This window comes from Apodemus sylvaticus, chromosome 3 (genome assembly GCF_947179515.1).
Source record: "Apodemus sylvaticus chromosome 3, mApoSyl1.1, whole genome shotgun sequence".
In the NCBI taxonomy this organism is placed as follows: Eukaryota; Metazoa; Chordata; class Mammalia; order Rodentia; family Muridae; genus Apodemus; species Apodemus sylvaticus.
In genome coordinates, this window is record NC_067474.1 from 162,463,186 (window position 1) to 162,473,126 (window position 9,941).

The following is a 9,941-nucleotide window of genomic DNA, read 5'->3' on the forward strand; positions in this document are numbered from 1 at the left end:
TCATTCCTGCCTGATTAGATGCATTTAGGAAAACAAGAAAACAAGCAATGAAGTAAGCAAGCAAGCAAGGAAAAACAATCAATCAAACAACAAACAAACAAACCCAGATGAGAGGTACTGGGAAGTTAATTCATTAAAAGAGTCCTAAGCAGGTGGGTTCTGAAGAAACAGGTAACAGGAAGCTGCAGTATATTGGGTGCCTCCAGAAGGAGTTGTCCCAAGGAACCAGGCAATAGTGACAGGAAATCCCATCACTCTGTGTGTCTTGGCTGTCCTCATGGTCAGGAAGTCCTGGGGGAAATTAGACCTAAGGATTTGAGATACTCAAAAATTTCTGCAAGTTACAGTTGCTGTGTGGGCCTTCCTAGAGAGTCACCTGTGAAGAGTCTGTTCTGGAACCTGCCCATTCAGAGAAACTGGCAGGGGTAAAGCAGGTGTATGACAGAGATGCATTTTTTGTTGCCACACTCACTATTCTGTGGTGCATGTCTTACAATTGTCAGGAAGTTTGAGATCCTATTTAGCTATGAGAAACCTGAGTAGAAGGCCATAGATGTAATTTTAGACAAAACAAAACAAACAAAAAACAAACAAACAAACAAAAAAACAGGTCTCAATTTGAGACATATCCAGCCAGCTACAGCTGCTGGGACTTACTGGCCCTACTACATTATTTCCTGAGTACTTTCCCTGCAAGAGATAAGAATCCTGCTCAGTCAGCTAACCTGCTGCATCACGGCTGGTTTACATACTGAGCAGGAATATGCACTGGTATGAAATACATCAGTCAAGTCCTGGTGATCTTTGTGGTTTCAATATCTGGTCATAACAATATGAGCTAGGGTTCAGTGTAAGGTTTTAATCAATGTTATGATTTCCTGAACATTCCTCTAAAATAACCTTGTGCATCATATGCAGTATCTGTAATTTGTACATGGAGATTCTCTTTGGTAAAGTCTTAACAGAGCTCTTCAAATTAAAATTCATCCATTCTTTCTTAACTCTTTTGTTCCTCCATTTGCCATTTTGAGAGAGTAGCCTTTTGCCAGGAGAATGAATTCATATGCATCCCCAGAGTGCTTTGTAGATATTAGTCATATGAGGATCCACTGCAGATTTGATTGGCTCAGAAAATGTACATTGTAAAGCACCTTCACACTGAGTATAGATATTCATATTTATTATGTAAAGTTATACTTTCAGTTAATTTTACAGTGAGGTATGGGCATTTTCTGATGTAAGTACTCCATTTAGAAATGTGTCTTCATGGGCTTAGATATTAGTGTTACACCTTAGGACTGAATAAATCAGGAAGACATGGTAGTAGTAAGGTATGGCCGAGTAGAAGATATATTGTAGGTTCTGTTAACTCTGAGTGTCGCCAGACAAAAACAATCCCAGCACATAAGCAAGCTTTAGTAAACATTACATCCTGACTCATTCTGTAATTTGGACTCATGGTACAGGGAGTTTGATAGACAATCATATAGTCCATTGTAGTTTCCCATGACTCTTTATTGTTTTCCTTTGTAATGCACAGGGCAGTATTTCAGGAAGGTACCTGGTTCTTGGGCAGAGTAACCTGAAATCTTCAGAGAAAAAGAGACATTTTCTGTGGTATCTTTCCTTTCTTTCATTTATATCCTTTTGCCAGTTGTTGGCATCTTTGATTTTTACTTATGAAAAATTCCATGTTCTTTGTGACCACTGTTTTTCCATATTCAGGTGTCCCTCTGCTCAGTCTAATGTGCTCACCCTTCAATCTGAGGTGAGATCTCTGGATGGTAAAGGCCAAGGAGACTGTAACCAAGGATTCAGGTGTGATTGATAGAGGGATTTAGCATGGGGTCTGGTAGGTCCTGATTTTCTATATAAAGGTAAAGAGAGAAAGAATATGTTCAATGAGGTATGGGCGAAGGGAGGTCCTCAAAGAGACCATGCCAAGGCATCCCTTTCCCCCTGAAGGACCAGTCACGCCATGGTTTAGCATAGAGTAGACTATTCAGGGCACAGAGTGGGGAGTAAGAGGGTAGGAGAGGCAGAGAAAGGCAGAGAGCTGGAGAGACTAGAGAAGTAGAGGCCAGCTTTGAACACGTGGAGATAGGGCAAAAAGAATGGGTAAGGGAGAAGGGAAGAGAAGTGAACCAGAGGGCAACAGAGAAGCAAGAAGGAAGCAAGAGATCAAGAGAGAGGGGAGGGTCAAGCAGCCCCTTTTATAGTGAGTCAGCCTACCTGGGGGTTGCCAGGTAACTCTGGGGAGGAGCATTCCTGCTGTTGCCAAGTAACTGTGGAGGTGGAATTTAGACAGAATGCTAACAGGTCTCCCCTGTTAGTAGGAAGAAGACAGGAATTTGGTTTAGGCAGATTCTATTTCAATAATGATTCTGGAAAACTTCATTTTGAGTAATATTAAATGTAGTGTTATCAGTTTCTCATTATAGCCAGTGCAGTCACCAATGAGTTGATTGTAATATTTAGTTTTGAATTTCTATAATAATTGTTGCCCATTGAAAATAGTTTCTTTTACCCAGATTGAAAGCAGCCTCAGATATCGGCGAGACATAGGACATTTATACACTTAGCAGATGTCAATAGTGGATGCCCACCTAGGGCCTGTAACCTATTGGATTTTAGGCAGATTCCCAGTGTAACCTATGTATTTTTTTTCCTGTGGAACTGGTCTCAGCTTGAACCAAAAAAAAAATTCTGTTACCCACAGATAGTCTTCCCATTATGATAGCAGTGGCCATGTTTTGCCTAGCATATTGAGATTGTTGCAAACTGGATGCAAGTCTGGTATGACTATTGATAACTCTGCCCCTGCCCCAGGTTGCAAATCAGTTTTGAGACTTTGTATGCTACTCACCAGGGAGTCCAAGGTGTTTGATGACAGAGTGAATGATCTGATGTGAGTTGGTTTTTTGAAAAGGTGAACTAGCTTTCTGAGTCACATATTCTCTCCACTCTACATGTTTTTCTGTCTTTTAATTTTGTTCTCACTGATGCACTGTGTAGAATTAGGCCTAATTAGAGTGGGAAAATTACTGTTGACCTTTTCTGTACTGTATGCTTTAGCTATGTGTCTCTATATCTTTCTTATTCTTTTCTTACATTCTTGAGAGCATTTATACTGAGCAATCTCTAATTTTTACCACAGAGCTGTAAAAGTACCTTTTATTCTCAAAAAATGTAATATGTTGGTGTCTGAGAAGATTATTGCCTTTGTTAAGCTAGGCCTAGTTCTGGAAGACTCTAGCCTCCCTACAATCTTATCTAGACGTCTGAAATTTGATGCTGAATAAGCTTCCCCTTTCTCATTACTTCTCAACTCTTCACTGCCTGGTTCAACTCAGTTGTTCAGGCTCAAACTCCTCTCCCAGCTGAGCTAGTCAATCTTGTTCTCTAAGACACCGAATTGCTCTGCTTGGCCTCAATCTTTTCTAATCTTCTGCCTCTGGCTCTTTCTCTTGCTCATTTTGTCTTTACCTGTGTTCTCTCTTCTCTTTAAAACACTTCCAGTAAAACTGTTTCCTTCTCCCTCTCTGTTACTCTACCCTGTCAACTCTACTGTACTGCTGTCCATGAACTCTCCTGTATTCCTTTACTATTCTCTTCTTTCTGTACTGTCTTTCTCTCCCCTAAGTACTTTGGCTTTCCTCTCTTTTCTCATGAGAGTTGAGCATATCCTATTTTGTCAAATCTTTCTCTGATTTGTCACCTTTTTTGCCACCCAGCTGTATATCAATTTCAAACATGGGAGCTTCTTTGTACATACTCTCCAACCTTCATCATTTGGGTCTGAAGTGACTATTAAGGGCTTGCCTGTATTCCAATCAGAGTGATTGTATATGTGTTGTTAGGCAGAACCACACTCTAAGTAGAAACATGTTCAAATATCCCAACATAATTTTTCTTTCACTGAGTCTATATCTTTGAGTCTTATGTTGATTAGTTTTGAGTGTTGGAACTCTCTTGCATTCTTGATATCAGCTCAGCTCTCCTTCCATTCACCTATAATTTAGTGACAATATCTGTGTTTGTATATATTCTGGCAAATGCTCTGTAATTTCCTTTGCATATATTTGTGTCTGCTTAACTGCTTAGGGTGTAGAGGTAAACCAACTTTGTATGGTGTCTCTCTAGTCTTCCTCTTCTTTGTGTTTTATTCAATACTCTCCTTTTCCCATTATTATAAGGTTTGCCTAATGAAATGAGAATTCCATGCTAATGTGTCCGGTCCTCAGACACTGTTAGAGGAATCTCTTCCAACTCCAACTTGTCCTTGATGTGTGTCCCACTTTTGTAATGTAGGAGGTTGATATTTTTTCACTTATTTCTAGGAATCATGTCTTTTTCAGTTTTAATGGATTTGTGTATAACTCTATAGAGCATTGCATAAGGTAACAGTGGTGACATTATCATACATTGCAGTGTCCCCTTTTCAGCTCTAGCTCTCACACATAGACAAACATTCTTTTAGTTTAAATAAGCTGAATAATATTTTGTTAGGACTTTAGTGTCTTCAGAGAAACAGGTCTGTTATATTGAACCATTGTATTCTCTTTGAGTGTCTATTCATTAATTTCTACATGACCTGATTAGTGTCTTTCTCTGTACTACTGTAGAATGACTCCTTTTCATGCTTGAAATCCCTCACTTACAAAATTATGTGAAAATGCCTTTGACAACCAGTGCCTCACTGCCAAATTTCTCAATGCATCTTTACTACCCCACTTATGTGCAAGTGTCTTTCCTGACTGCTGGCACTCACCCGGACACTCTATGAAAGTATCCTTCAGGCTCTATGAATTCTGTCCCAATGTTTATTGATTTTTGTCTCCACAGCGGCTAATTAAAAATGAAAAATGTGGCTCTGCAGTTAAGGGCCCTTCTTACCATATTCAGGTTCAGTTTCCTGTAACTGCCTGGGGACTTTGCTTCCTTACAGAGCTCTTTTTCCAGAATATCTGTTATGGTTGTCTGGGTGCTATAGCTTCTGCCTTTCTGAAGTCTACAGAGGCACATGTAGGCAAAGATAATGTTTCATATAAAATTAAAATAAATAATTGTTATTTAGAAATCATAAATCATCTGAGGTATTGCATATAACACAAGAAACAGTATAGGAAAGAGCATGAGAGGAAATGTGAATCCTGAGTATGTTACAGGAAAGCTGACACTTCATATGAAATTTTAACAATTAGGAATGATCCCTATGTATGATAAAAATGTTTTGTATCCATGAATCCCAGAGCTGGAGACTATTATCTTTTCATTGTAATGTGAGAAAAGCAGATTTATCATATTGATGATGTATTTAGGTATGAACTCTTATGAGGAGGCACCCTTATTGTGAAGGAATTTATAGTACAGCAAAATGCTGTTATCCAGAATCCGCTCAACCAAGAAACCTACTATAGAAGGAAAGTGAACTGTATCAGATTCCACCATTTTCTTAATGTAAAGTATAACCATGGGACCCAGATCTTAATACGCATCACTGATCACTCAGGTGTGATGTAGAAAGAACATGTTCCCACTTTAAATAGTTCACGGTCATTAAACAAGACTCATTCATTAGTAAATTAAATTGGATTATATGTTAAGTGTTCAGATATGGCTGAGATTTGAAGAGCATTTGTTGTTCTTGCACAGGACCAGGATTGGGTTTTTAGCACCACACCATGTTCCATAACCACCTATACTTCCAGTTTGTGGGAATCTGACCTCCTCTTCTGATATCCATTGATACAAGGAATGCAACTAAGGCACAGACATACACAAGCAGGAAGAATATTCACAAATAAAACTAAACAAAATAAAATAACAATGAAGAAATTGGATCTCAAAATTGTGTAAATGCAGTGTAGAAGAATAGTATGACATGCTTCTGCGTATGTATGGGAAGGTCTTTGAACAAGGCCTAGGGAATTGAAGAATTTTTTATCTTCTTCACTTAAGAGTCCATGTATTAGCTAACAATGGATCTGCTTGTTGGAAGCTTGTAGACAAAGCAGGAAGAAGGCAGATCTAAGAGGATATAATCACAGGGACAAGCTTAAAAGGATTTTCTTTGTTTCTGTAAGATCCTGAACATTAATTTCTCAGTAGCTAGGTTCTCCTAAACTTCCAACATGATCAGTCTGTATTAATGTAACCTACAATGGTTTAGCAATCACATGAAGTTTTAGACAGATTTTTATGCGCTGAGTTGTAACATTCTACCTTTAAAATATGTTCAGATAAGTTTCAATTGATAAAGGATCTCACTCAAAGTTTCGCATGCTAGTAAAGCAGAGACAAGTCCATCCTGAAGGAGGAGTAAGTTAGAAAGCAACACTTTGCTTCTGAACAGTGTACATTAGAGAACGGCTATAAGTAGATATGATGACAAGTTTATCATGTTGAAGAAATATATGATATTTGCCATGTAAATGGAGCCATTGCATGATGTGTTTTTCTGCAACAAAGTATAATACATATGGGAAATACAAGCACTGTTTCTACAGGAGGAATGAAATAAGATGGATTCTAAGTATGTTCTCACACCTAGAAATACTGACAAGAGTTTTCAGACAGGCTTTAAGCATTTCAATCGCAACCTCTATGGTTACTTCAGTAGTTTTTCTACAAATCTCTTTCAACATCTGTAGTGTTTTGTTCATTAGCACTTAAAAAAGTTAAGATAATAAAGCACTATGTATTCTTTTTTTTTATTCGATATATTTTTTGTTTACATTTCAAATGATTTCCCCTTTTCTAGCCCCCCCACTCCCCGAAAGTCCCGTAAGCCCCCTTCTCTCCCCCTGACCTCCCACCCACCCCTTCCCACTTCCCCGTTCTGGTTTTGCTGAATACTGCTTCACTGAGTCTTTCCAGAACAAGGGGCCACTCTTCCTTTCTTCTTGTACCTCATTTGATGTGTAGATTATGTTTTGGGCATTCCAGTTTTCTAGGTTAATATCCACTTATTAGTGAGTGCATACCATGATTCACCTTTTGAGTCTGGGTTACCTCACTTAGTATGATGATCTTTAGCTCCATCCATTTGCCTAAGAATTTCATGCATTCATTGTTTCTAATGGCTGAATAGTACTCCATTGTGTAGATATACCACATTTTTTGCATCCATTCTTCTGTTGAGGGATACCTGGGTTCTTTCCAGTTTCTGACTATTATAAATAGGGCTGCTATGAATATAGTGGAGCATATATCCTTATTACATGCTGGGGAATCCTTTGGGTAAACAGGCATCAAGTTTTACATACTGCAAATGTATGACAGCATTATGTTTTTCCCTACATCACCAATTCCTGTTTTATAGAAATTCCTGTTGTCCGTAAATTTTCTATCACATGAATTAAAAATTATCCTCATTTTTTCATACATATTATTAATTGTTAGAATATTTACAGAGAAACATTTGGATAGATTACTTGCGTTATCTGGTTTCTTTGCTATTTCAGATATTACAAAGTTCCAAGAATTTATTTTAATCTGTGCTGTCTAAATTCCCTCCTGCTTGCATTTTCAGGTGAGTGCCTTTGCACATGAAGTGCCCCAGAGTGCTTGGACAGTTACTGCATTTTCTCTCCCATCCTTTGTTATTCAAGTTTTCATTATATTCTTGTATTTTGTGTATGTTCTGAGGCAGGTTTTAGATGGGTATCCATAATGTCATATATTCATCATGCCATGTTCCATGGTAAATGACAGCATGGGTTTCCATAATTCCATTTCCTTCTTCTTTTAGAGACTTGCTTTTCCCCCTCACTGCTTGTTTGTCACTTACCACTCTGTAAATTGTCAGTTTCTCCTTACAAATCATGTTTGTGTCACTTAGGTGAAAGCAGTAAGAATTTATATGCATATCCAGTATTTCCACATATTGCAGTATTTCAATTATAAATTCAATTTAGGGCCTTTTATCTTTAGAGTGACTTTTGACCAGGTTCCAGTTCCATGTCTGTATTTTATTTGTAGGCTGACCTGAAACCAAGTAAAACCAGTAATGTTTCTGTTACCTACTTGTCACTACTACGCTGGTAGATTTACATTGTCAGACAGGCTGGTATTACAGCACACATGTCAGCATGTAGGGAGAACCATTTAATGACTCCTTACACCCATCAAGCTACAGAGTCCTTTTTAGCACTTTGTATGATAAACTAGCATATCCAAGATCCTTGTAGACACTGAGTGGTATTCTGACTTCTCAGATTATTCTTTAGATATGTATAAAACAAAATGATATTTTCTTGTATTTTTCTATAGCGTATTAAGTATATTATCAGATTGAGTTATACTCTTGGGATATTTGAGCTCTTGAGTTGTAAGATTATGTTTCTTGTAATTTGAGAGAACTTGCCTTCCACTTATTATTTGAACACTGAAAATATTCTAAGTCTTCCTTTCTCTTTGTAAGCACTGCTGCACTGTGATAAGTTAGTGTGGAAGCTTTGCACATCTTTGTCTTCTGAGTAGAGTCTCTTCGGTTTATGTAATGATAGGTTTGGGATGTTGGCTATTATCTTCATTAGACTCAGTAATTTTCCTTCTGTTGTCACATTCTTCAGAGATTTCACAGTGATGGACTGTGATATTTTACACTAGGCTTTCATAGATATATTGAAATGGTTTTGTGTCTTCTTTCACTGACTATACATAAGTTGTGCCTTGACTTGTATGATTTGTACTTGTTGAAATAATTTTGAACCTCTAGCATGAAATCAAGTTGACTTTACTTTCTGCATCTTAAGCTGTGACAGTGTGGCTTCAAGGTTCTCACTGTATTTATATTCATTACTGACAGGGAACCTGAGATCTTCCTGGAACAATGCCAAGATGCAGCTATGCATATTCAAGAAGAGGTTCCAACAGTGATAGTATTATAGCAGATTTAATACAATGAGTAAATCATCCCAAGAGCATACTCTGAAATGGTTCATTTTATCCCTGTATGTATGTATGTACACACACACACACACACACACACACACACACACACATATACATATATATATTTATGACTTTCACAAAGGATGTCAAAGACCAACCATCATTAAACACATATTTCTTAAGGTCTTGGGAACTGACACACCTCTCCTGTTATCAGTCTGTATGTGGGTCTGAAACATTAGATGCATCAAGTTATGAGTTCCTGGAACTGTAATAAAAGTTTACCACACCATTGGAAAAGGTGAGAAAAACTGGATTAAAATTATAGCAGAATTAAATATTATTTAAAGACATTTCTGACTTTAATTATAATATTCCACATATTAATGCGTTCATATAGATGTCAGGAGATCAAGATCAATGGATACAATGGTGTGCATGGGAGTTAGAATAAAGGGCCATATTGAAAGAAGAAATAAGCTGGAAATATAACTGTAATCTCATGATCACTCAAAAGCCTTAGATGGTGATGATGATGAAAAGGTCTATAACTAAATCTGATGGTAATTTATTCTCCTTGAAAAGCCATGATATTTGGCAGATAGAATCTTTGTATTTCAAGACAACAGATACACATGGAAAGAAGATATACTGTATCTACCTGGTAAAATGGAGTAGAATCTCATTAAAGAGTCAGATATCATATTCTAGAATGATGGCTAATGAAATGCCATTCATTTGTAGGCATCAATCATGGTAGTCACTAGCCCTTTGTCCTTTAGTCTAGACCCAGGAAGATGAGTCCTCAGAAGTAACTCATGAGTAATAGTGCTTTACAGCAGGTATGCATGTGCTCTCTCTTTCTGTCTGGTGCAGGCTGATATTAGAAAGAGGCCTCAGATCATACTCATAGTCCTTTCCACACTACATTGTCACTCCATGATCTCAAGTCTGTAGAAACGTTGACATGATTTCTGGTATCAGTTTGCTTTTAATGTATTTTTATGTGCTTTAGCATTGTCTATAATGGGTTGTATTAATTT

At 37.6% G+C, this 9,941-nt stretch overlaps 1 protein-coding gene and 1 pseudogene across 8 annotated transcripts in view; both read right to left on the reverse strand.

Moving 5' to 3' along the window:
• Positions 1 to 9,941, reverse strand: part of LOC127681612 (zinc finger protein 420-like) — a 662,660-nt gene that overhangs the window by 148,205 nt on the left and 504,514 nt on the right. The gene's annotated exons all lie outside the window — the stretch shown is intronic.
• LOC127681634 (zinc finger protein 501-like) overlaps positions 1 to 9,941 on the reverse strand; it is a 77,431-nt pseudogene that overhangs the window by 33,204 nt on the left and 34,286 nt on the right.